This window comes from Lepidochelys olivacea (genome assembly GCF_965140295.1).
Source record: "Lepidochelys olivacea isolate rLepOli2 genome assembly, chromosome: 10".
NCBI lineage: Eukaryota > Metazoa > Chordata > Testudines > Cheloniidae > Lepidochelys > Lepidochelys olivacea.
The window spans coordinates 72,492,298-72,519,486 of record NC_140420.1 but is presented as its reverse complement, the minus strand read 5'-3'; the positions used below and the strand labels follow the sequence as shown (position 1 = coordinate 72,519,486).

General features: G+C 42.8%; 1 protein-coding gene across 4 annotated transcripts in view; it reads left to right on the top strand.

Annotated features, from left to right (window-relative positions):
* The first annotated feature begins 5,563 nt into the window (after nucleotides 1-5,563).
* Nucleotides 5,564-27,189, top strand: part of AKAP13 (A-kinase anchoring protein 13) — a 325,968-nt gene continuing 304,342 nt past the window's right edge. For 3 of the 4 annotated variants that reach the window (XM_084642499.1, XM_084642498.1, XM_084642496.1), the window contains exon 1: nucleotides 5,564-5,689. The gene's annotated coding sequence lies outside the window, so the exon portion shown is untranslated. Of the gene's footprint in view, nucleotides 5,690-21,147; nucleotides 21,320-27,189 lie in introns of those variants that run through there. The other variant, XM_084642497.1, reaches the window with a different exon arrangement.

Below are 27,189 nucleotides of genomic sequence, written 5' to 3'. Positions count from 1 at the left end.
TTGCATTTCTGCTCTCTTTGGTATGGCAACCTAAGAGACCTAAATCCAACCCTGCCTGAGTTTTGGTCACAAGTGAAATCTAGATTGGTGATCTCATCTTATTCCTTACTGGACATCTGGCCACATTATAAAATCTTGGCTCAATAGGAGCACAGGACTCAGATACCAAGGGGGGCTTATAGGACAGTACAGAGGTGTGTTGTTAGAGCTTCTGAGCGGAGTTACGATTAGAATAACAGCTGATGTGGTATTAGCACATCTCCTAGGGCAGTACCTAGAGCTAGCACCAGTTCCTCACTTTCACAGGCCCTAAACACATACAATTAAAAAACTAAGATCATGTGCAGCCTGTATCATCTGTACCATTAATGTCCAGGGTCTTGTTTTTGTAGCTGCATAAACTTAATGAACATTTGTTTCTAATCATAGCTGCTTCCTTTGATGGATTCTACTGTGTTGGCTGCTTTCTACCAATCAGTGCCAATGGAGTCATACTGCTAATTCATGCTAGTATAGCCAGTTATTCAGAATCTTTGCACAGGCCCAAATTCTACTGTCACACTGGTGCAACTCGCACATAAATCTGTAACATGGGCAATGACTGAGCTCCTTGCAGCTGGTTCCAGGACAAAAAAAAGCTGAAAAACAGATCAAATAAAGCATGATTCTCTATTGCCTGTTGTTCGCTCAAAAAAATTCAAACGTGGATCTGGGCTGGCTCGGCTTATGGCAATTCGTGAAACATGATGTAAACATTTTTGAAGATGAGTCAAAAAGAAAATGATGTGGGAACGTGGGCATACAGTCAGACTCAGGAAAACTACTGTATGTCCTTCTGTCAATACCTACTGTTAATCTGCTTCTATGGGTGATCATTAGCAGTGCACCTAATGCACCCATTGCAAGAATTATTTGGGGTGAGGAACTTGGATGCATAGGTAGGACTTTAAAAATAATTTAAAAACCCCATTTCAATGCACAGGTCTTTCACCCCAATCACCTTGAAGATGGTTGCAGTTAAAAAGTATTATTTGGTAAATGGAACAGAAGGCTGGGAGTCAGGAATTGCTGGGATAGGCACTGGTGCAGCAACAGCTGGCAGGGAGTTTATATCTACTCCATTCAGGGGTTGCAGGGGCCTTGTCACCTTCCAGTGCAAGTTATAGTATCCCTAAAGTCTGCTCTAAACTGAGCCCTGGATTCAACTTAGATTGCAAGCTCTCTGGGACAGAACCAGCACAAAGGGGTCCTGTTCCATGACTGAGGTTCCTATGTGCCACTGCAATATTAGTAATAAAAGAGCCCTATGGGACTTTGCAGAGGGATGGAATTTCAAGGGTGCCTAGGCTATGCTCTTTCATCTAACTCACCCCTCCCTCTCTCCCCCAGACCTGCCCACACCTCATCTGTGTGATATTCCCCCTGCCATCCCATCTGGACCTCTGTTGCCCAGACCTAATGTGCAGATGGTATAGAGCTGATGGAGTTGACTCTTCCCCTGGAATCAAGATCCTCATGTGCCGGTGGTATTCCTGGTGGGCTGGGTTATACCTATTCTATAGCCGCTTTGAGCTAGCCAGCCTGAAGAAAAGGGCTGGAGTCCAACAATGAATTAGGCCTTTCAGTTTGATTCCCCATTCTGTTGTTTTGCTACATGATCTGAGGCATCTCACTTACGCCCTCTGTCCAGCAGTGAAATGGGCATAACACTTACTTACCTCACAGGTAGGAAATGGAGGCTAACCTGTTTAGAAAGCACTCTGAGGTCCTCAGAGCCAATGTACTATAACCCGGTCCCTACTTCACCTACATCACAAACTCACTGCACAGTTTTATCCAATTGGCAATATCTACTTGATAGAGAACAGCAGTGCTGAGGCTGTTGTGGATCAGACTGAAGGTGAATTGACACACCTTCTCCATTGCAGGGGACTTCATTGCAGAGAGTGTTACAATTAGGGTACAATCTCTCAAGAGACTGCTTAGTTTTGCTTTCTCTCATTTAAAGAACTTCCTGAAAGTGTTTACAGCTGTTAAGTGTGTGTGTAAATGTATAGTGGTTATGTGAGAAAGACTTGTGATGTATGGAGTTGTCTGCTGTATACCTAGCTGCTAAAGCAGAAACATTCCCTTGATCGAAGTCTAAGTGGGGAAAAATATGTTTTTCCATATGTTATATGGAAAGATTTAGTCAGCTGTCACCATGCCACCTTGTTATTGTGTTTGTCCTTATGGGCTGCGCAGGGACACTGCTTTGATGGAACACTTCCATGGGACACAGCGGTGCTGCAGGAAGTGAGGTTTCACTAGGTGGCACTCTTTCCTATAAGTCAATAATGTGTTGCTGGACTTCCTGTCTGATGAGAGATAAAAATGAGGGACTGACTAGTCATAGCCATTAAAGAATCCATGGCACATTTTACAAGGGAAGAGGTATTAATCTAGATGGTTTCATCAAATTAAAAGTTGGGTCCTTATAGTGTCCCTACCAATCCCCCTTCCCCTCCCATCCCTTGCAGCTTCAGTTGGGAAAGTTCTTCTCATCTTGTTCTTCTAACTGCTCACATAACGTTGTTGTGTGGTAAAACAGCAGAAGTGTTCCAAACCAAGAAGTGACTATATTACTCCAATGGTGAAATGATTCTTGTACACTATCTAAGGGCCTGAGCAGTCTTTCATTTCACTTAAAATGACTCTTTCTGTTGACTTAAATGGGCACAGGATCAGTCCTTACTTAGTACAGTGCTCTAGGTCCTTTAGGACAAAAGCTGCTCTAGTGAGGTAATGATTTCTAGTGGCTTACTAGAAGACAGGAAATAGGTGCTGCTAGCCTTGGCTTTGCTGCTAACTTGTGGGTTTGACAAGTCACAAACTTTTTGAGCCACATTTTCCTTGCAGTGTAAGTCAGGGCTGCATTTGGCCCTCTGTGTTGCACAATGTGTATAATAGGGGATAATCATATGTACTCAACTGATAGGTTTGTTGTGAGGGTTATAGAGGTATGAGACTCATTGCAGAAAAAATGATATACTATGTGCATCTAATCTGTGAGCAGCTCAAACACGACAAAATGAGTCCTTCCCTCTGGAGGGATCACTTATACGGTGAATGCAACAGAATGTTGTGGTGGTGGATACATGTGCGCCACATTTATTTGCACAGGATCACATTTCACTGCTAAAGAGTGTATGATGCCAGAAACACTAGAAGGAGATACTTTATAATAGCCGGAGGAGGGCATGTTGGAAATGTAACACAAACTGAAACACACAACTAAAGCTAAAGTTTAGTGGGTGAAAGTTATTTCCTTCATATAAAAATAAATCCAGGGCTTTAAACCATGTTCCTTTAACTTCAATAAAAAAGCACAGTACTATAATTAATTAGAATTCAGAGAGCAGCTGAATAAACTGGAAAAGGTCGCACAGAAGGGAGAAAAATCAAGGTGAAATGTAGGTGATAAAACTCACTAGAAGTACCTCCCTGGAATCAAAACAAGGCTTCTCAGGCCTTGGGAGACCAGCAATCTCTCTTCCCAGTCTGGGAAAAGCTGTAATTTCTTCATCAAAAAACAAAGCAAAACCCAATCACAATTTGCTATTCAATGCATAAATTGTACAGGGAAACAGGTGGAATCCCAGTCCCACTGCAGTCAATTTCAAGACTCTGACCAGGATTTCACCCAGGCACTTTGAAGATCTCCCATACTGTTTACTCCCACCCCTGAAAGCCCATGTGGACCACAAATCCCTGTCTGAGAACCTCTAAACTAGAATGTCCAGCTTAGAGATAAAAACTTATTGGGACAAGATACTGAGCTCTGTGCTCATTTCCCTCCCTCCCTCCGGTTTTTCCTGGGGCAAAAGTACCGCTGACGTCAATGAAGTGGAACTGAGTAAAACCTAAGTGAAAACTTCTGGATTTAGCCCATTGTAAGGGTAGGATGGTCTTCTGTGTGCAGGTAACCTGTGCTTTCCCCTGCTTTTGACCAGACATCATATACCCTTTGAGAAAGACTTTATTTTTTGTGCCATGTGTATGAAACATCAGATATGTCATCTGCCTGATGTGGATGCCCTTTGTGTAGCTCCAGTGGTGCAAAGGGGCTTAAAGCTGCTGGGGAATCCCTTGACACAGGGAAAATCCCCAAGCGGAATAACATAAATAATACCAGCTATACATTATTCTCTGCCTGCCCAGTTTGTCGGAGGCACACTGTGGGTGAGTCAGAACATGCTTTGCTCTTGTTGAGCCTGGACCCAGAGGTACAAGCCGTTATGGGATTGTTTCAGAAAGCATAACCGGAGTAGCCCTGCAGCTGCCCTAATCTGTGCTCCCCACAATTTGGGATGATGGAAAGGTCTGGCAGTGCCATGCCCTCTCCTCAGGTGTGCCAGCAAAGTGGGAGTGCCCTTGGATATCCAAAGAGGACCTGCATTTAGAAGAGAATTTTGAGATTTGGGTTCCACTGGTTTACAACAAACTGCTGCTGCATGTTTCTTTACAGAGCAGGCTTCTGTTTTGGTAGAAATACAGGTGCTTTTAAAACTACACCATCCCTTGAGAATTTAAATTATTTGTTTGAGGGGGAGGAGAATATTTTAAGAAGCTCAGTGATGCTGGGGGAAATCTAAAACATAAAATGGGGGAGAGGTTCTGAAATGTTACAAAATCCCAGAGTCTGGAGAGGAGTTCCCCAACTCTAACGGATGATAATTTAGTAATCTTCTATGTAGGTAAATAGTAACTTTAAAATCTGCAGACCACCTATTTTTCTACCCCATCTCTCAAAGAATTACAATATATATCAATTAGTCTCTGAGATGTAAAAACAACGAGGAGTCCTTAAGGCACCTTAGAGACTAACACATTTATTTGGGCATAAGCTTTTATGGACTAAAACCCACTTCATCAGATGCACGGAGTGAAAAATGCAGTAAGCAGTATATATATTACAGCACATGAAAAGATGGGAGTTGCCTTACCATGGGGGTGGGATCCGTGCTAATGAGGCCAATACAGTCAAGGTGGAAGTGGCCTGTTCTCAACAATTGACAAGAAGGGGTGAATACCATCAGAGGGAAAATTGCTATTGTCCTTTTAATACTGTACATCTCTGAGATGTAACTGTGTTGTCCGATGGGGAACGATGACCTACCCGCGAAAGCTCATCTCAGGACTGCGGGGCAGGAGATCTTGGGCAAGCCACTTAAGTGACCCGTGCCTCAGTTTCCCCACCTGTAAAGCGAGGAGGGTAACAGGTAAGTCACGCGGGGAGGAGGAAGCGACGCGAGGGTCAATCGATGCAAGCTGGTAAAGCGCTCTGGGAGGGGCAGGAGCATCTCCCACGCGTGAACTCCAGCCGCCCGGGCTCCCTCCCCGCCACGCCCGGGGAGCCGCGAGCCCCCGGGCCGTGCAATCAGCGCGGCCTCCCGCTCCCCGCCCCCCCGCCCCGCGCGCTCGGAGGAGGAACCTAGGGGGACGGAGAAGGGGGGTCTCCTCCTCTGCCCCCCCCCGCCCCGCCGCCTCCTAGATGGCGCATGCGTGATAGCTCAGGGCTGCTCGTCGGGCCAGCGGAGGGAGGGAGCCGCCGGGAGCGCTCGGGTGCCGCCGCCTGTTGCACCAGCGCCCCGTGCCGCCAGCCATTGTCCCCCGCCGCTGCAGGAGGCCGAGCAGCCCCGCCCGCGGGGTGAGTGAGCGAGTTTGCGGGAGTTGGGGGAAGTACGGTGGGGGGGGGGGCCGCATGGGGCTGAGTCTGCGGGGGGCGGACACGTCCCTTCCCCGGGAGATCTCGGCAGAGAGTCGGGTGGGGGGGGGGAGCCTTCCCGTCACCGCAGAGCTGGGGGAGCCCCTCCTCCGTCGCCCCTCTGGCTGCAAAGCTGGGGGGCCGCCCCCCCCCCCACGAGTCCCTGCGGAGACGGGGCAGCGGGGGAAGGTGGCACTGCAGGGGCGAGCCGCCCCCCCCCCCCGCCAGCTCCGGCTGGGGTACGGGCAGCGCCTGCCTTCGCTCGCGGCGCTGCGGTTCTGCTGCTGGGGGCGGGGGGTCGTTCTGCTCCTGCTTCTCCTCTCCCGGGCGGAGAGAGGCCCCTTCCTCCCCCGCGCGTCCTACCCCTCTCTCCCCGCCTCGTCCCGCTCTCCTGACCCCTCCCAGGCCCGGCCGCGTCTGGGGAGGGGGCCTGAAGGGCCCGGTTGAAAGTGCACATTGGGAGCTCCCACCAGGCGCCTGCCCAAGTCCTGAACCCCCCCCGCGCGGGCGGTTCTCTTGGCAACTTTGTGTCTTCCACGAGCTGTCCCGGGCTGCGTCGATGCGAGTTGTGACGGGCTCGCAGCCAGGGTCACTCTCTAACAGGTCACTGCTGGATCGGACAGCTCTGGTCTGGGCTGCTCCTTTCCCCCCCCCCCCTTTTTCCCTCACTTTTCTTTCCTTTGTTTCTGCTTTTGCTAATTGCAAACATACTTTATTGTGCCCGAGCCCGAAACCACTTTTCCCTCCGCTCTTGTCTGTGCTGCGGTAACTACCAAGTTCTCTGGAGTAGTTTGAGCGATTGCCACCAGTTGTTAAATCCCTCTTATCCTGAGGAGCTATTATGGGTGCGGGAGAGAAATGCGAGCTTTGAAAGCCATTTTACTGATAAATTAACAGAATGTGGCTTTCAAAACTTTTTACCCACAGATATATATATGTGTGGGGGGGGAGTAGTGTTTTTTTAGAAAAATATCAATATATGTTTGTAAAATAAACTTCCTCTGTATCAAAATCATGGATGTTGTGATGTGAAATACTTAATTTCAATTTCAGTAGAACAACCAGATCGCAGTTAATATCTCCACTTTATTGCAAGGAAAGTAATCCAGGAGCTAAAACACAACCTGTTGTAATATTTGTGTTTATATGAACCTTTGAAGTTATTCGGGGGGTGAGGGGGGGTCATCCTATAGACGTGCTTCACGTTTTTATTCTGTGGTTTTTAAAGGGCACTACACATATTTTATTCACATTTTAAAGGGCACTGCACATATATTTCGTTTCTATAGTTAAGTCAGACAGACTCTTATTTGAAAACAGTTTGTGGAATTCCTGAACAAGGGTCACAGAAGTGCTGCTGTTTCTTAACCTTTTAACTGTCAGGGTTTATTAATCCACCTTCTGTGTCCATGTTATCCCTGCAGGTCATACAAAGGAGTTGGGATTAGCAGAGACCAGTTTTACTGACCTCTCTGATTGCTTCTACTGCAGTGTCTTTTACACTGCTTCATTGTGTATCTTTTCATTCTTGCATTCAGGCTATTTTCATAGTGCTGTTTGTATGAGCATACTATACTAATTCCATCTGATACATTGTGTCACTTTTAGAGATGCCCAGGTGTTGTCTCCATGAACACATTACAAATATGATAGTAAAACACTGTCGCAGCTGTAGACTTCCTAGTTCTTCAGCCAACCATGAAACTTAAAATAAGTAGGAGATATGTGATGCAGTAGAAGTATGTTAAGCACGTAGACTATAAAGCAAGTTTAGACAGTTGGCCTGCGTTGCATGAATGTCTTATGTGCTGAGAGTTTTGAGTAATGTAATTTAATCAGTTTTAAAGGGAGAAAAAATGGTGTGGTTTCTGTTTACAGTAACCCTGTGGAGCTTGAAATCATTCCTTCTCTGGATTTTTTTCCTCTGTTTTGTACACACTGGCTATTTGTAGAGTTGCTAAGGTGAGTTAGGTTCCAGATATCCTTTTTGAGGTAAGATATTCATGAATCATTTAATGGAGGGAGTGTTTTTGTATTTCTCCCATCACCATAACATCTCACAAACTTTACTGAAGTTGACTTTGCAACATCTCTGAGGTTGGGGATACTATTGCTTCCCCAGGTATATAGATCTGAGGTATTGACTCACAGGGATTAATTGTTAACGAGTACACAACATAGGCATGGGAACTAGAGGAGCGGGGGCAGGGGGGGAACCTGGACAGGGGTAAGGGTACCAAGGCCAGCAGCTGGAACCCCAGGCACAATGCCGGTGTCCAGGACCCTGGACGCATATTAGGCATTTAAACGTTAACTGAATACATTACCGGTAAGACTGATGCTTATCAGTTTACCGGTTAACATTTTACATCCCTACTGACTCATAGAGAATGAGTTGGTCACAGTCACACAGGAAGTCTGTGGCAGAGAGGAGAATTGAATGCCGTCCTCCAGTACATGGCTTTAACTCCAAGACTATCATTCCCCCTCTGACTTTTTTTTTCTTCTTCCCCCTCATATATCCTGTTACTCAATGAACTTTCCAAAGGAAAAAAGGCAGATTGTGGGCTGACCAATAAACCAGCCTTGCTGTGTTCCCTTAAAGAACCTTAACAAGAATATCTGTGTATCAGATATAGCTTTTAGATAGCTTATCAGATTATACTTCATGATGTGGTTATTTTGCATGTGCATGCACAGCTTGTTAACACTAAAATATTCTGCATGTTTTTATGCAGATGGTATTGGCCAGTATTGTAAAATGAGGCTAGTGGTTTTGAGATTTGGGATATTGTAGATAGCTAGAGGAAGGAGGGTCCCGTGGTTAAGGTGCTAGCTTGGGACCTGACACCTCAATTCAATTCTCTGTTCCACCACAGACTTCCTGTGTTGCCTTGCACAAGTCATCTAGACTCTCTGTGCTTCAGTTCTCCACCCATAAAATGGGGATAATAGCACTTCCCAACTTCACACCACACAGGGGTTGGGAGGGTAAAAGATCTGAAAGGGGCCTGCTTTTTCAGTATGTGCTGCTCGGCACTTTGTAAGAGTTGGGCCTCTCTTAAGGGGACTTCAGTTGGACACCCCAAATCATTAGCAACTTCAAAAAAATATCGGTCATTTACTGCCTTGTCTACCCTTCATGTTTATGATTGAGAACATGGTAGCATTTGATCCTGAGAGGTGCCAAGCACCCACAAACTCTGGAGTTCTGCGTGCTAGCCATCTTAATTTGCATGTCCATTAAATTCTTGGCATCTCTGCTGAAGGTGATACTTGTGATGTTGGCACCTGCTGGCTAGGAACTGGACTTAGACCAGCAACTCTGTCACTGCTGCGCACGGTGAACTTGACATGTAGTGGGAAGGCTCCATACGTAATTTTTTGGTCCAGTCTCAATCCACTTCTGTGACACTGGCGTTCCCTACCCTTCCAGAATGGGGAAAAGTAGTCTCCTTGTTACTCAGGTTTTACTATGTTTACTTCAGGTTAATGGTGGTGGTTGGGGAGAACCCTGTAAAAATAGCACTTCAGCAGATGATTGAGAAGTACAAACTACAGTAAAACTAGAACAACTTGTCCTTTAGAATGCCTGTTCGCACGCAGGTGAAACAAAACCAAATGGGGAGCAAAGACAATTGATCTGTTTTCAGAACACATTATTAAACTGGAAAAGGCCTTATGCCTCCTGCCTGTTATCATTTTCCATTAAGTGACCATCTATTAAGAACCTTTCATTCTGGAAAAGAAAAGATGCAACTGTCCAAAGAAAATGGAAGCCTTCCCAATATATATATATATATATATATATATGTGTGTGTGTGTATGAGACCAATAAATTCACCAAAACTTGTGCTTCTGTACTATTCATTGACTTCTTCACCCTTTTCAAATTAAATGGGCTTTTGGACAAAATACTAAGTCTTCCTCCTTTCCTTCCCCCAGTGTATTTAATTTTCTTCTTCTTAGTGCAAATTGTACTACTGACCAGAATGCAGCTCGCTAAGAGGTACCTCCTGCTAAGTGTTTAGTAGTGAGATCTACTACTTGGGCAGGATTCCTAAAAGTTTCATTACATTGATCAAAAAACACCTTGTTCTCTATCTTTGGCTAGGTACTTGCTGATCAGAATTTTTTTTAACTCCATGGAGCCCTTCAACCTTTTTGTCAAAAAAAGACCATTTTGATTTGGAAAAGCTGAGATGGGGCCTCATGGGAGTTGTAGTCTGGGAGTCCAATGCTTCTAGTCTCCTCTGTATGGGGGAAGGGATGTCCTGAGTGGACTGCATCTCCCAGCATGCACCATGGTCTCCGTTCTTGGTAGGATGCTGTGGTACCTCATGGGAGTCTCTGGCCATGGTTCATCATAGGACATGTGTTCCAGCTGGGGAATCCAGCCTGTAGGATTATGATAGTAGGAGGAACCTAAACCACAACTCCCAGGGGGCACCAGGGCAGCCTCTTTTAATCAAAATTTATGGTTACCATCTATAAATATTTTGGACATTGGTCTTTTATGAAAAGTCGGTTTTCCACAGAGAGCTGACACTCTTCACAAAGAATCTTACATAATCAAACTCCTAACTTTCTGTTGGAAAAATGGTGTGGACAGAAAAATTCTAGCTATCCCTAGTACTCCCTGAATAGCCAGCCACTTAATGTTTCTGATGTCATCATTCACAACCAGGCTTCTTGATCACTGCAGCTAACAGCAAAAATATGGAAACCGCTTATAAAAAGTCCTTTACTTACCTGTCTTTCTTCCTTGGCATTGACCTTTATGTGGCTTTGGAAGGCTATAACCCTCACTTAGTGTTCTTTTGGCTAGTGATAAAGAAGTATGCTGACAGCATTCCAGAACAAATATTTACATAATGAACCCATTGCTACATTCAATTTATAGAACACATCTTCTTCCCCCCGACCTCCCGCAGCATATCATATCCATTTGTTTCTTTTTAAGAGTGTAACTTCTCCTTTGACTACACGATAAAAATGCAACAAAATTTTCTAATTCATAGTGTTGCAGCTATAAATCCAGTGACGTTACACCCTCTTAGTGTTTGCATATAGTTGTTTGGAAGGTAGAATAAGTAAACTGTTCTCAGCAAATAAATCTCGGGCTCAAAGGTGTTGTCTTAACTGAAAAAAAGACATCTTTTACTATGTTAACATTTATATGAGACAAAATTGTAGCATCAACAGGCAGTTGTTTTTAAAATGTATTAGTAGGTTGAATTTAACATTAGCTTGTTCCCTTGACCTACCCTCACATGTTAAAACTATAAATGTGTTCACATCAGTTTTACCATTTGTTTAAAAAAGCAACAACAACCCGCAAATAAACCACACTTTCCCCCTAGAATGGATACACCCAAAAAGCTTAGTCTAATATCACAAGTTGATGATACAGGACGAAGGGTAGAAAGTGCAATAGCAGGTATTCTATGCTAGTCAGCATATCCACTTCTCAAAAGGTCTGGCTTTTTTCCTAACTCCTCCAACAAGATAACTGTTGAAATCTGTTGAAAGTGTCTAAAAGAATTTAACACTATCATGTGTCCCAAAGTAGTATTGCTCTGGTCTTCAAAGATCAATCTTCTTTTTATCTCTCTCTTTATAAAGAGACCTGATGCTGGAGAGTGTTGGGTAACTTCTATCAAAATATTGATAAGATTAAAGAGGGTAAAACTGGAGTAATGTAGATTTCTAATGGGCAGCTTTACAGAGCCAATTCTAAACCGCAGTGAAGCTGACCTGGGAGCAGCTCCAGAGGTCTTTGAGGTGGGGGTTCTGTGATCTTTGCATCTCCTTGATTCTGGAGGCAGCCAGCATGATGGGAGTGGTGCCCATCATAAACTAGAGTAGCCCCAGAGATGGCTCTGTTATACTATGTGCCGCAGCATCTCCCTGTCCAGTAGCACAGAATACCTGGAGCCACATCCTCTATGCCTGGGGCTATTAGGAATCTGTGCTACTGTGGAATCCCTCTTGTGGTTGGAGAAGTCTGCCAGAACTATGGGCCCTGTACAGCTTCACAGCTGGTATACAGATGCCTTGGCAGAGGTCTGACTCAAAGCCGATGTTGGTACTTTTTCCTGTATATATTTTAATTCATAGGATAATCCCCTCCCATAGAACTAGTGTATGTTAATCTTTCTCCTCCAAGACAATCTGAGATCCCTATTTTTGCATTTATATTTTCTGTCGATTTCTGTCTTCTATAAACATCAGTAATTCCTGTTCTTCACACCATCTCACTTTTTCAAAATTAGCCAGCTTGCTCTTCATTCCAAAAATAGCTTTTCTATGATGCTGTCGTTACCATGTTAGTAATAAATTCTTTCCCAAATAAATGTTCCTGCCCTTCCAGTGTCAGAGAATAACTCTTGGCAATAGTAGACATAGTGAGTTATCTTGCAACTTTTTCTCACCTGGTTAAGCGTTGCATGACTTTTCCCATTGATTTGCATGGAACTTCTTGAATGACGAGGGATTACTCACATCAGTAGGAATTGCAGGACCAAGCCAATGAGAGAGATCCAGTTCAGCTGTTCTTTGTGAGTCCATTTAATTTAAACAGATCTGGTAAGGAACATGTAGCTGGCATCAGTCTGCGTTTTAATTTTCAAGCATTTGTGAATTCATTTCTACAACATAAATATAATAATAGAATAAGAAAAATTTTTAATGTTTGGTGCTTGCCAAAACATACACCTGTAGCTACTGACTGCTTCTAATCTTCATTACCCTGTCTCCTGGACCTTGATTTGGTGGTCAGTCAAGTTTGTGGAAGATGTTAAATTGCATCAGCCTTAGAGCGGCAATTTTTGGCTTGAAATTTTCCCAAATGTATGTTTTATTTCTAAACCCATCTTATAGAGACTGTGTAAACTTTGCAACATGAGTACTTTATATTATATAGAGTGTAGCTTGTTGCAAGGCCAAATTCCACTCAACCTTTCTCCTGTATTGGTGGGAATTAGAGATTTTTCTCTTAAAGTACTTAGTCGTTATTAATCTGTCCTTGAGGGGGAGAGAACATAGATGACTGTTTAGATGTAGAGAAGGAGGGGAACTTTGAGATGACACATTCTTTATAGGGTTGATATGTTGTGGTCGTTTTAGAGTACAGCACAAGGGATTGTGATATTTAAAGTCTTATGCCAGTGAATTCTCAGTGTGCCCACATTGGAGTTCTGCATGTAGGTACATGCTTTTATCAACCAGGCCTACTGCAGTTCAAAACAGTAAGCATTTTTAAAACCTGTTGTACACTTTATAATCTCATCTAAGTTCTTATATCCAAAGCTTTTGGCAAAATTAGTCAGGAGGGTAAATATCTCTGGTGTAACTGCTGTATAAAACTCAATGTTATCATTAATAAATCTCTGACTAACAAGAAAGTATTGGGCTATACCAGAACTGTTTTAAACAATCCCCTGCCTTCAAAATGGATTCAAAAATATGGATTCAAACTTTCCTCCTTTTAGGGCTAACACACACCTGATGGCACAGGTGCTGACTGGCTTGATCTTATTCTTGCCATTATTCTTGTTGCAAATTTAGGGATGTCTAGTAGAATTGGGAGCATGGGGAGTCTTTAGAGAGTGGTAGAATGTTGCTATGAACCTTATGAGAAGGATCATTTTGTCTGGTAATGGTTTAACTGATTGCACACTCATGAATAAGGCAAAGGGACCATGTTTGGGATGCATCTTAGTACTTGAAGCACTGCTCTGAAAGTGAGTCTAGTTCTGTTGATGAAAGCGTCACACATACCATAGTATTCAGCTTCCCCCCGTATTTCCAAGCATTTGCCTGTCTTCTGAACATCAGGGTAAATTTTGGGGCTGTAATTACTATTAAGGAAAACAGATTTGCGGGGGTGGGGGATGCAGAAAATGTAGGCTTAATGAAGAGAAAGGACTGCTCACTATGGCCTTACTTTCCTTTTGAATTGCCTTTGGGATGCTGAAATCTCAGGAAATACATACTTGTGGTTGGGATAACTAATGTTTGGATGGGGATGGGCAAGGGGAGAAGTGCTTTTGTGGAGGAGAGGGGAATTAAAAGGGACTTTAGAACTTTTGCAAGGGGCAGAGAATTATTCTTACCCTAAAACTATTAATTGATGATTCTGCATTGTGAAAGTCTTGTTTTATTGCCCAGTCTGACCCACTGCCTGCATCACTGGATAGCGTTTTTTACAACCTAAGTGGCTTTCAGTGATGCCTCACTGGAGACATACCTGACAGGTTCTAATGTTCTGTGAAAGGCTGGACTAAGGGACTTACAGCATTTTGAACAAAAGGGATTAGAAATTACCATCAGCAGTCATTTGTAGATTTTTTTTTTTTTTAATTTGTGCCATGTAGTTTAAACATTCTGGGTTAGGGAAAAAATGCCTGAATGTCCGGAGCATTTCCCACACCACAGAGCAGATATGAACAATGGAAAACCCATTAAAGTAGCCTAGATTTCCTCAAAGGGAGACTAGTTGTCAACCCAGCCTCCCTCCTTTTGTTTGAGTTCATAGACATGCCTACATACAATCTGTGTGTGTGGCTCTGCAGTATTGAGGGGATAGGAAAAATCTGCTTTGGGTCCCTTTAGATACTGAGTGAATTTTCTATATTAGATAATGTAGGCCACATCAGCATAATTTTATGTAAAGGTTTCCTCTGTGTTGTCAAGCTCTCGATGGGATTTGGATCATCCACAGTTGGGAACCAAAGGCAGCCCAATTCCTGAAAGGCTTTTGGTGATAAGTTGGAGTGAAGTAGTATAGATGTCCAACTATGTCTGGGAATTCTGCACGGGGCACTCTTGAATAAAGAGGGGGTAGATGTCAAAATAACAAATAAAGGATGACTTTTAATGGGACATGTTCACCATGACTCCTAACAGCCTTGGGGTAGCAGTATTGAGGTGCAACCTGATGAGGACAAGTGAAATGTCCTGGGAAGGGAGATTCTGTTCCAGGTGGATTAATTTGTGCCAATATTAAAAAAAGACACTCAGCCTCTGAATGGTAGCCTGATGAAGCAGGTGAAATGTATCTCTCAGAATATCTCGGTGGGTAGGAAGGAAGGAGGTTTTAATACAGGGCTGGACAAATAGATTGGTACACAATCTGAGCCTGGCCACCACAGTACCAGAGAGAGAACATAGTCAGTGAATGGGTTGCTAACCACTAGAAAGCATAGTTACATTTTGGGGTTGTATCCTTTCAAAAATAGTTTGGAAATGAAATAGAGGATTTTCCATTGAATGGTTAGCTTGGAGGATAACAAGCAGGTAGCTCATACACAGAGGTAACATGGGACTCTTCATCTCAAAGGGGATCCCAAAGTGCTTTAGAGACTATTTGTTTCTTTTGCTTGCAGGGCAGGAAGCAACCATTGTGCTGGTCCATGACTGGGGCTCCTAGTTGCTATGGTAATACAAATAATAATAACTAGCCCACTGCATGCTGCACAACAATGGGAACAGAAATCTTGGCCATATCCCCTGACAGAATCTCTTATACTTATGAAAAATACCTGTAGATCTTTAATGTTCTTGGTTCTTTCGATGTCCCTTAAAAATACTTGCTCAGCATGATGGACTTTGTAGCAAATTGTAGCAAGGGCGGTTTAGGTTGGGCATTAGGACAAACTTCTTGTCAGGGTGGTTAAGCACTGGAATAAATTGCCTAGGGAGGTTGTGGAATCTCCATCATTGGAAATTTTTAAGAGCTGGTTAGACAAACACCGGTCAGGTCTAGATAATACTTAGTCCTGCTGTGAGTGCAGGAGACTGAACTAGATGTTCTCTTGAGGTCCTTTCCAGTCTCGCAGTATTATGGTTTTATGATACTCCACTTATCTACCTTCAAAGGACTTGCGTGGGCTCTGCTGTGATTTGTTCTTGTGAGTCAGAGGAGTCTAGGTATTCTGTGACTGAGAGTTATGCTACTGAGCTCTCCCCTGACCCAAAATGCCCGTAAAGCTGTGTAGAATGCCCTGCTCCTCCTCACCAACTCTTTGACCATGTATTTGGATCTGATGGGGATGCTATCAAAGCGGCTCTCAGTGCTGTTCTGTTCTTATACTGTGCTCATCGCTGTAGTATTGCAGTGCCTTCCAGGAGTTCATTTAGCAATGTGACTAACTTCTGTTGAGCAGAGTTTATTCTGTCTTCGTGGGTAGAAGTGTGTGCAGCGGCGTGTCTGCTTTTGGAGGTGGTGGGGTGTGTGTGTGTGTATTTTAGGGAAGACAGGCTGAAGAAGTGCACCTGGGAGTAGAAGGTGATGAGGTTTGTGATGGGCTTCCTGGGGCAATTCATTCTACAGTCTTGGACTGGCCCCTGAGACAGCTCTGTCTCCCTCACAAGATGAGCTTTCCCTTTATTGTGAAAAGTTCTTTTATGCCTGACGAGCGTAGCTGTTGATCACGATATCCTGGAGCTTTAGTCAATGTTTTTCATTCTCTGGGCATAGAGTGTCCTTGAAGTTAAGGACCAAGACCTTGAACTTGATTCAATATTCTGTGGGAAGCTGGTGTAGGGAGTGGAGGGCTGGCTTGATGTGCTTCTGGGAGCCTGTGTTTCTGAAGAGATGTGCTGCAGCCTTCTTTACCTGTTGGACTTAAGCCTTGAAGTCTTCATGCCTAGGTTTATTGCATTGCTCTAGTCTAGCTGAAAGTTGACAAAGGCATGAGTATCTGAGGCCCGGTCATCATCTGTCCAGGATAGGATGGAGTCTCTAGGCAGCTGGAGATGGAAGAAAGCATTACCCTCAGCTGTTGCTATGTGACAGTTTAGCATTTGCAACAACTCCATAGAGTGCTCCTAATCTGCAGACTGAATTAACTAATTGTGGGTGCATCTCTTCCGCCAAAACAGGCTTCACCAGGGGTGCAAGCTCTTCAGAATATTTTCCTCTGTCCATTAGCATAACTTATGGCTTGCTCTAGTTCAGTTTAAACCAGCTGTTCTTCCTCCATGAGCTGATTTTTGTCCACTGGGTCATTTTGGTAGGAGTGGTATGGTCATATATGGTGAAGGATACAGAGAGCTGTGTGTCACTCTGCGCTTGATTCAGGGCTCTAATTTAGTACTTCATACAGGAAACGTACCCTCTGTTATCATGATGGGCGAGAGCCTGAATGCAGTTGTCTGACTCAATGGTTTGTGCCCATGCCTGCTGAGGAATGTGTGTAATATCGGAGCAGACTTTGCTGTTGAAGTGTTGGCTCTTTTTCACCTATCTACATAAACTCTGCGATAGGACTGTGTGTAGGAAAATAAGTTGTTTTACCTCCCCCACCCACATTTAAAGTACTGTATCTAATGGTTCAAAAGCCAGGAAATCAATCAAAGTAAAGCTTGCTCATGTGATTAACTTGTAGTGTTTCCTGTGGGGTTTTTGTTTGTGTTACAGCCCTAATGTTTAACTAGTTTTGTGTGCACTTTTCTTTTTTGTGAGATTTTATTTTTTCATCCATCTGTTTAGAAGAACAGGTTCTCCCCATTTCTGATAGCCATGAAATTATTTTCCCAAGGGAATAGGAGAGAAGGAAGATTATGGGAAACACCAAAGGGGGAAATCTAAGAATAGACTTGTTTTTGCTGATGGTATGCTAACGTTCATTATAAACCTATTACTACCCTTCCAAATGTCCTTGAGCTCTGAGAGCTTTGCAAAACTTCTTGCATTTCAAATTCACTTTGTTGGAGGTGCTTCCTCTGAGTAAAACATGCATGTGTAGAAAAGGGGTTGTGAGACAGTTGGCATTTAAATATGAAGATGCCTCTATTAAAAATACTTGGAAACACATGCATCTCATGTTAGCTGGACTACCTGTGGGAAGTACATTATACTCATCAGTCGCCCAAGTTAATTAGCAACATGAGTTAATGTGCTTTGTATCAAGTTTCTTTTAAAAACAATGGAGCTGGCGAATGTTGCCCAGAAACTGGAAACTGAAATCTTCTCTGAATCAGGTGAAGCGTAGAAAAGTGTAGTGCAAGGTTTCTTGCTTTCTTTAGGGGACTCCTGACCTCTGGGGGTAAGGATGCGGAGAGAGGGAACACTTCTAGGGGCGCTCTCCGTGCCCACCCTTTGCTTGGTTTCTGCTGAATCAGCTAGTAGCTGTGATTGGTTTCTTCGTATATGAACACCTGTGCACTAGATTAAAATCACCAACCCATTTTACCTGGTTCTCTTGAACAGCTCTCAGGAGGTGGTAATAATTTTCAGATACTGCTAACCTGTGCTCGTTCTCTAACTGCACTTCCTCATTATTATTATTATTTTTTTTTAAAACCCTCCACTTTGGAAATAGATTGATTTTCTTCACTGGCTACTCCTTTCAGGACAGGTGGAACAATAACAAAAGCTACTTGAACACTGATGAATAATAGGTTGAAACTTTGCCTAGTGTCATAGCAGTATGTCCATAAATAGCATTACTGTCTAGCAAGTTTCCTTTAGCAAAGGAAGTGCGCCACTGTTACAAAATGAGCTAAAGGAGGGACACCTGCAGTCCATAAACATTAAGGCTATAGCTTTTGTACTTGAAGCATAGACCTTTCAAGAATATGAGCATAATCGATTATGGACCGGATCCTTGACCCAGGTCCTCTTCCTCCCTTCCCCTCCCCTCCCATTGGCAACTTTGTGCCACTCAGGCGGAATTTGCAGGAGGCATAAAGCTAGTGTGGCAAGCCCTACATCACCCTCTGTCAAGGTTCCTTCCCCACTCTGAACTCTAGGGTACAGATGTGGGGACCTGTATGAAAACCCGCTAAGCTTATTTTTACTAGCTTAGGTTAAACTTCCCCAAGGTACAAACTATTTTACCTTTTGCCCTTGGACTTTATTGCTGCCACCACCAAGCGTCTAACAAATATATAACAGGGAAAGAGCCTGCTTGAAAACGTCTTTCCCCCCAAAATCCTCCTCAAACCCTACAGCCCCTTTCTTGGGGAAGGCTTGATAAAAATCCTCACCAATTTGCATAGGTGAACACAGACCCAAACCCTTGGATCTTAAGAACAATGAAAAAGCAATCAGGTTCTTAAAAGAAGAATTTTAATTGAAGAAAAAAAGTAAAAGAATCACCTCTGTAAAATCAGGATGGTAAATACCTTAGAGGGTAATCGGATTCAAAACACAGAGAATCCCTCTAGGCAAAACCTTAGGTTACAAAAAGACACAAAAACAGGAATATACATTCCATTTAGCACAGCTTATTTTATCAGCCATTTAAACAAAACAGAATCTAACGCATATCTAGCTAGATTACTTACTAAGTTCTAAGACTCCATTCCTTTCCTGTTCCCTGCAAAAGCATCACACAGACAGAGAGAACCTTTGTGTCTCCCCCCCCCCCTCCCCCCAAGCTTTGAAAGTATCTTGTCTCCTCATTGGTCATTTTGGTCCAGTGCCAGCGAGGTTATCCTAGCTTCTTAACCCTTTACGGGTGAAAGGGTTTTTCCTCTGGCCAGGAGGGATTTTAAAGGTGTTTACCCTTCCCTTTATATTTATGACACCCTCTTATTACTTTTCTCCTCATCTGCCTGGCGCAGCATATCATGGCAGGCTGAGGATAGAATGGAGTGTGGACAGTGCTCTGTGGTGGATGAAACTGTACCCTGGGCGACTGTTACAACTGCCGTAACTTAAACTGTTGGTCCAACTGGAGCCTGGCATGACTCAGGATTGGGGGAGTACACAGACAACTCCCCACTCCTGTCCCTTTGGGTCATGGGCCAAGCACACCACAGCCAGATCCAAGAATGTGGCGTGTTTGGGTCTTGGGTTTTTGACTCACAGCACAGTTGGTAAGGTGAAGCATGATCTCCTTGTTTGTCAGGTAAGGAGTTTTGTGATCTGTTTGATTGGGAGCAGGGCCAGCTAAATTTTAACCTTGATTCTCATTCTGTCAGTGTGTCCCTGGCTCCAGTCCAACAGACCAGAAAGAGGCAAAATTAAATGTTTAAGTTCAAGATTCGGAGTCAGAATGAGGAAGGCTGTTTCCTACTCCTTAACAGCAAAATACTGCATATAAGTACTCTTCTGTCTCTCCTTATTTTCCTTTTTTAAACGGATTGTGGCATGATTATTACTTGATGTCGAGAAATGTAAATAACACCAAGATAGTGAACTGCAGCATTCCAGAGTCCTTAGCAGCATTCTTGAATTGAGATATCTGTCTGCGATTCCTGTCCAGCTTCCTCCACTCACACAGCCATTGGGTTTAAGTACCTACCTATCTACACAAACAAGGCTTCAGAAAGGATCTCCTTATATGCTGTAGGTGCTAGTGACCCGTTCTTCTTTTAACTACTGTACATTTAAACAAATCAAAATTGAGAAGTCTTAGGGCAGTATTAAAAGAATGTGATTCTTGTTATGAGAAAGTTCTTCGTAGTCATTGGAGCACACCGTGTTCTGGTACCATTCTCTGATAAGTCTAAGATCTGTGCCTTTATGGGAATAAGGGTGTAAAATGCAGTACCTGACTTAAAGAGCTAATAAATCAGAGTGTTAATCTATTGCTCTTGACGCATTCTGGCTCTTCTCCCAGTCTGTCTCTCACTTTCACTGCATTCTCAGACCACAATCCCCCAGTTGGCCTTGGTGTGACAAAGGTATAATTACAGCTTGTCTCTCCTATTTGTACTATGTGAATAGGCATTGACAGGATAAATTTAACAATTGCAGCGGGATCTATCCATTTAAAGGACTGTAGAGCTGTGGTAAAAACTGAATTTCTAAGGCATGAAATCACTTGTTGAATGGGAGGGGAGGGTGAGATAAAAGTCTAGGAATTAGTGCAAAGAAGAGTAGGAAATCACTATGATTATTTTGCTTTCTGCTTTTTCTTTAGTGAGGGTAGGTGGGAGACATAGGTTAATAGTGTTGTTTTTTTTTAAGTGGAAACTTTAACCAAAATACAAGTTAAAAGAAAATTATATATACATCATGGGAAGATGAGCTATTTTACAACTTAATGTACAGTGGTGATGGAGAGAGATGATTGCAGCCTGACCTTCAGAGTGAACAGTACACTGCGATGGCTCAAAATCTCTGAAGTCAGTAGGTTATTCGGAACAAGAGAAGCAGGATGTAATCTACGTTAGAGCTGGTTGAAATTTTGCAAATGACATTTTATTTTAAATGGCTTTTATGTAAATTGGAAATTTCCACAATTTGTCTTTTTCTACATTTTTCATGTTTTTGATTAAATGGGGACAACCATAATTTTTTTAATAGTTTTTTTCAACTTATCTTTTCTCCTTCTTTGTCTCCCTTTCTCTCCTTTCCCCCCTCTCTGCCTTCCTTTTCAATGGCAAGTCGCAAGGGGACCAGGAACAAAGAAAAATGGAAAAATTTCAAAAGCAAAAATTCTGATTAACTCTTTTTGTGGAAAAACTAAAAGAAAGGAAATATTCCTTTTGGAAACCCGGGAAACAAAAATTACTGCAATTGTTTGTGCATCCCTCCTCCAATTTTCAACCAACTCTCTGGCAAGTTTCTGAGGGATCAAATAGAAGCTGTAAAGGTCTTCAAATAACAAGCTGGTGAGATTTTGTACATTTTAATGTTTGTTCTAAATTAAAATGACTGCAATGATTCAGCTGCATTTGTGAGATTGCGTATGGTTTTTTTTTCTGTTTTCAGTTGATTTCCTTCACAATAATATGATTTTGCATGTTAGCAAGGAAGGAAATATTTATTGTTATAGAAACACACCTTGCATGAGACAAAGAAACAAGCTTTAGAGAATTTTGTTTTTTCCCTTCTCTTGAGTCATTCTGAAGGAAATACAAATGATTTTGCATGCCACAAAAGGGTGGCCACTGTAATTTATTTTTCTAGCATTTGCGCTGAGCTTTTTAGCAGGTCGAGTACTAGCTTGCTCAGGCAGAAATGTAATAATATTACACTTCGGAGTGAACAGGAAATCTGCAAACAGCCACAATGCCCTGCTGCAGGTGCGTGTATAGTAGGGCAGGTTTTCTAATGGCAGAACAGTCAGGAAAATAAGAGCAAAACTTATAGTAAATAAATTTGTCACAGAAAAGTAGATGGAGGAGGGTTGAGTTAGGCATTTGGAGGAAACCACAGCAGTAGGTTAAATGCAAAATAAAAACCTGGTTTCAGCAGCTTTGCTAGCGATGAAGCTACTCTCTGCAACCTTGACTTCCTAGCAGTGAATTTTTTCTAAGCTAGCTTTTTCTGCCAGCTGTCTTGGTATTTGCTTTAAGGTCAAACCTTGCTCTCTTTACATGAGTGACTCTTCCGCTGTTGTAAGTAGGCTAGTTTTTCAATATTAGTAATGCCGTATTTGTGACTGCTTCCTCTTACTCCCCACCCCTCCAAAAACTCATTGTAACTCTTGTGGTGCTAAAAATCATTCTTGTGGAGTATTAGCTGTGTACTGTTAAAGCAGCTGGTGTGTTCCTGCAGTTCATGTGCTGTGAGTGTTAATTCATTAATGTTTGGAAAGTGTTTTGAACTCCTTGGATGAAATGAGCAAAGGAAATACAAAGTATTGTTCAAGTTAGATGAACATTGCCAAAGCTGGCTACACTTAATCTATTGGGAAATTGACATCCCCTACTTTTTATTTATATAGCACCACAAGTGTGGAACTGTATAGGGGGAAGTGCTGCCAAACAAATAAATAAGGCCTTGCCTCAAATGTCTAACAGCCTCTGTCAGGGGACAAACTGGTACAGCATGGACTGCACTAAATAAAAATGGAGGGGTGCAGGTTATCATTGTAACTGGAAAGCATCCTGGAATGGCTGTGTTTTGAAAGTGGGGTCTTGGCATATATTAACTGTGAAGATGTACCAGACCTAAGAAGCAGAAAATAATGCAGCAGAAAGGAAGGAAGTGGTTAGGGGGGCAGCTGAGTCAGAAGCAGGAGATAGGCAGAGCCACACTTCGATCACAATTCCATTTTAAAGCTTTTATCTTTAAGGAATCCTTCACTTTTTTCTTTTTTTCCCCCCCTTTCAGAAGAAGTCATTCCTTAGTCTGAGTTTGGGAGATGTTAGTACGTACATGGAAAAATGCATACAGTTCTAGAAAACCTTCAGAGGCATGATGTAAGGTTGAAATGCACAGTATAACAGTATCCAAAGTAAAGGGTGAAAATGCACTGGGAAATTGGCTTGCCACCCCCGATGTGTATGAGCATCTCTGGTGTGTTTTCTAACCTTGCTAATGTCTTCCCTTAAGTATTTTTTTCTTTCAACCCTTGATGTTCTCTTAAAGTAGTTCTTGTGTAAATACTGAATTAAAAAAGGACTTCTCAAATATTTTATGAAAAATGTTATTCTCTCTCTGTGTAGCAACAATTGTAGGGAGGTGATGTCCTGTCAACAGTAGTGGTATCTTGGCAATCTAACATTTAGCTGTGTGTGTGTGTGTGTATATATGTATGTATGTGCATGTAATATATATATATACACACACACACACACACAAATAAAAATAAAATTTTCAGGGGTAATTATAAGTTACTTTGAGACACAAGTAATATGTTTTTAGTTGCAAAAAATGTATGTTCTCTGCTGCCATCCAACGATGTTTTTAGAAGTATACAGTAATAATTAGAGTTGGATGAATAATGCAAACAATTTCTCGATAGTATTTGTTTGAATTCTTAAATGAACTCTGGTAGCCTTTTTGGGCCCTTTTTTGTTCACATCCCATGCATGCTAGAATAATTGAGTTTTACTAGCACAACTGTTATGGAAAGCAAATTTCAAAGTCTTCTGTATGATTTTATGTGGAAACAATACATTTAAAATTTCACATGCACTTTCTTATGCCAGAATACTCATGTTCATTTAATTAGGGAAGAAAAAAAAATACGATATGACTTTTATCTGAGCAATCTATACTAAGCAACACAGCGCACATTTCAAATTCATGATCAGTATACATCAGGGGTGGGCAAATGTTTTGGCCCGAGGGCCACATCTGGGTATGGAAATTGTATGGCGGGCCATGAATGCTCATGAAATTGGGGTTCAGGAAGGGGTGAGGGCTCTGGTTGGGGGTGCAGACTCTGGGGTGGGGCCAGAAAAGAGGAGTTCAGGGTGCAGGAGGGGGCTGGGACAAGGGTTTGGGGTGCTGGGGGGGTGAAGCCTTCGGATGGGGGTGCGGGTTCTGGGCTGGGGTTGGGGACGAGAGGTTTGGGATGCAGGAGGGTGCTCCAGGCTGGGACTGAGGAGTTTGGGGCAGGGATGTAGGCTCTGGGGTGTCTACCTCAAGCAGCTTCCGGAAACAGTGGCAAGTCCCTTCTCCAGCTCCTATGTGGAGGCGTGGCCAGGAGGCTGTGCACGCCGTCCCGTCCGCAGTCGCTGGCCCATCAACTCCCACTGGCTGCAGTTCCCGGCCAAGGGGAGCTGCGGGGGCGGCACCCCCTGGCTGCCCCTAAACGTAGGAGCTGGAAGGGGGACATGCTACTGCTTCTGGGAGCCGCGGCACGCGTGCACGGCTTGGCCCTTGACCCCGCTGCCCAGCGGGGGCTCGAGGCCCAGATTAAATAGACTAGTGGGCCAGATGTGGCCTGCGGGCCGTAGTTTGCCCACCCCTGGTGTACATTTAAAGAAAAACATACTTGTCAAACAAGACTCAAATACACATTTGAAGAAACTGATCTTCTCCCAGACATCCCGCAAACAGAAAAAGAAGCTGAATTTGTTGAATGAATTATTTGGTCACTTCTCATAAGAGCTATTTTTGTGATTTCCCTTCCTCTCCTCTCCTCTCTTTTTATATTGGGAGAGAAGAAGTAACATGTCAGTGATGTTGCTAGTTGGCAGGTTTTCTCCTGTCTTTCAAGATGTAACTCAGTAACTTTAACTTCTTACCTTCTGTATTCTGCATCCCTGAAGTCTGTCTGGACTTGCAGCTGATGTCAAGATTCTTCTTGACTCTCTGATCTAAACCTTTATATACAGTTCCTGTGCACTGTTAAAGAGGAGCTGCATTGCACCCTAGAGGTAGTTGCAGTTCAGTACTCAGGCCTTAGTCCTGGAAGGAGATGCTTACAGGTAGACCCCTACTCAGCTCCCTTTATTTCACTGGGACCCTACATGAGCACAGCACAGAATTTAGCCTGCATGTATCTCCTTGCAGGAGCAGAGCTGAAGGTCTAATCTATGCTAGAGAAGGTTTGCTGGTATAGCTATACCTTCCAAGCCTTCCTAGTGTAGACGCAACTTATTCTGGCAAAGTAGTGCTTTTGTTGGTATAGCTTAAACCAGCTACCCAAACAAAGTAAGTTTTATCAGCGAAAACAAGCTTTGGAAGCTGCTTTGCTAGTCTAAAAATGTTTTGTTCTTAAAAACAAACAAACTAAAAGCGGGGGTGGGGGGGAGGGAATTCTCCTACCCAACCGTATTGTACCAGCAAAAGTTTTAAATGCAGACATGGCCTTAGCTTGCAAAGTTCTTTTGTAACCTTGAGGAAGATAGTATGTAACTGTACAATGATATGAACATGTATTAATGTTAGACTGTCTTCAAAACTCTCCAAAATTTAGGATGACTTTCATATCCAGTTTAAAACTCCAACAAAACCCTGGTAGTATTGCTATGAATTTGCCTTCAAAAGCTGCACAGTATTTAGTAACTTTAGGAGATCTTGAGATCTTTGCGATATTAATTTTTTTATATTGAATGTGGATTTATATAGGCAGCAGGAGATTGCGTGAATGCTGATAGTACTGAGAAAGTTGAGGATTGAAAATATATGACTCAGTAGCGGAAAATTATACTGAAGTACTAGATAAGCAGTTTCAAGGTGGAGTAGAGCTGAAAAGCATTGCATACGTTGCACAGACGTTACTCTGGGTCTTACAGAACTTTTCTCTTCTGTGCACACTGTTTCGCTTGCTCTTAACCTTATTTTGTGCTAGTAACCCTACCTTACCTTCTTCTGGCATGGCGTAAAATCCTTGTTTGGTATTGCTCTGACTATTTCAGAGCACAGTCTGTTTAAATAATCACCTTTTAATCTGAATTTTGGTTTCCAATTTTTTTTTAAATTACATCTCCCAGTGAGTCCTGGTTTGTGGGAAACTTTCTGCACAAATGGAACTTTGTTACCATTAAACTCTGTAGGATGAATATATTATCATTGAGGGAGACGCTCACATTAGTTAATAATGCACTGATGATCCTTGCAAAGCATGCAGAAAATTGGGTTGCATCTGTAAACACAAACCAGTGTACTGCAGCAAATTCATCTAGTGACAAAGAAACTACTGTTGAAATATCTTCCACTTCTTTCAGTACCAGTTATTCCAAATATTAGATTTTGAAGATTATGGAAGCTAAGAAAAGGATGTGTGTAGGCATTCTAAAACTTACCACAATTCAGGCTTGTAAACCAAGAACTAGGCTTGTAAACCAGGCTTGTGAACAAGAACAAAGTGCTCCCCCAAAGCATCAACATTTCTATTCTCAGAATAACAGCATTTCTGAAACAACTGTGAACCAGAAGAGCATGCTGGTAGTAATATACAAAAGAGCACTTGAAGCTCTCTCTGGTTGAGACTTCTTGTATCCATCACTGGGACAGAAGGTAGCTTTTGAAATGGAGCAGGATTTGTGCTATCCAGGTGTGGAACAATGGGCATAAATCTTCTTGTCTTAAAACCTCAAACTCATAGCTTTTAGGGCCAGAAGGGACAATTATGATAAACTTGTCTGACCTCCTGGATAACACAGGGCATAGAATTTTACTCTGCATCAAGCTCAAAGCTACTTGTTGAGCTAGAGAACTCAGGGCTGTTCCTTTTAATGGGGTAAAATGCACGTCTGTGGTTGCACAGCTGTCGTGGATAACCTTATGATGTTGCTCTCTGAGCTCTGAGAACAAGCGGGAAGGTTTGGATGTTCTTGCCTAATTGTTTTTAATTAAACATTGGTGCAACAAGGGTTGTACTCTGCCAGGGCAGAACCAACTAGCTTACAAAATGTACAGAACAAACAAGCTCCATCGTGTCATCCCATTACAACATTTCTATTCTAGGAAACACCCGTTGATTTGTTTTGATAAATTCAGCCATAATAGTGCCAAGATGCAAATGAGGGAATATGCTTAAGCCTTTCTGTATATTGTATACATGTATAACAGTACTTTGGATTTTTCATATGTGGGCTCGCAAAGACACCATGCAGCTAGGTAAGTAGTAGTATCCTCCTATAATAGGTGGGGAAACTTGGGCACAAAGAAATGAAAGCCACCATTTCCAAAAATGCCTGCAAACAGAGCGCCTGCAAACAGAGCATCTGCAATGCCTGCTTGAGTTAGTGGGTGCTGCAGGTGCATGTGGTGAAAATCCAGATAGGTGTCTCAAGCTGGGCATCCAAAGTTAGTGGACCTGTTAAAATAAAATGGGCCTAGGTGATTTGCCCAAGGA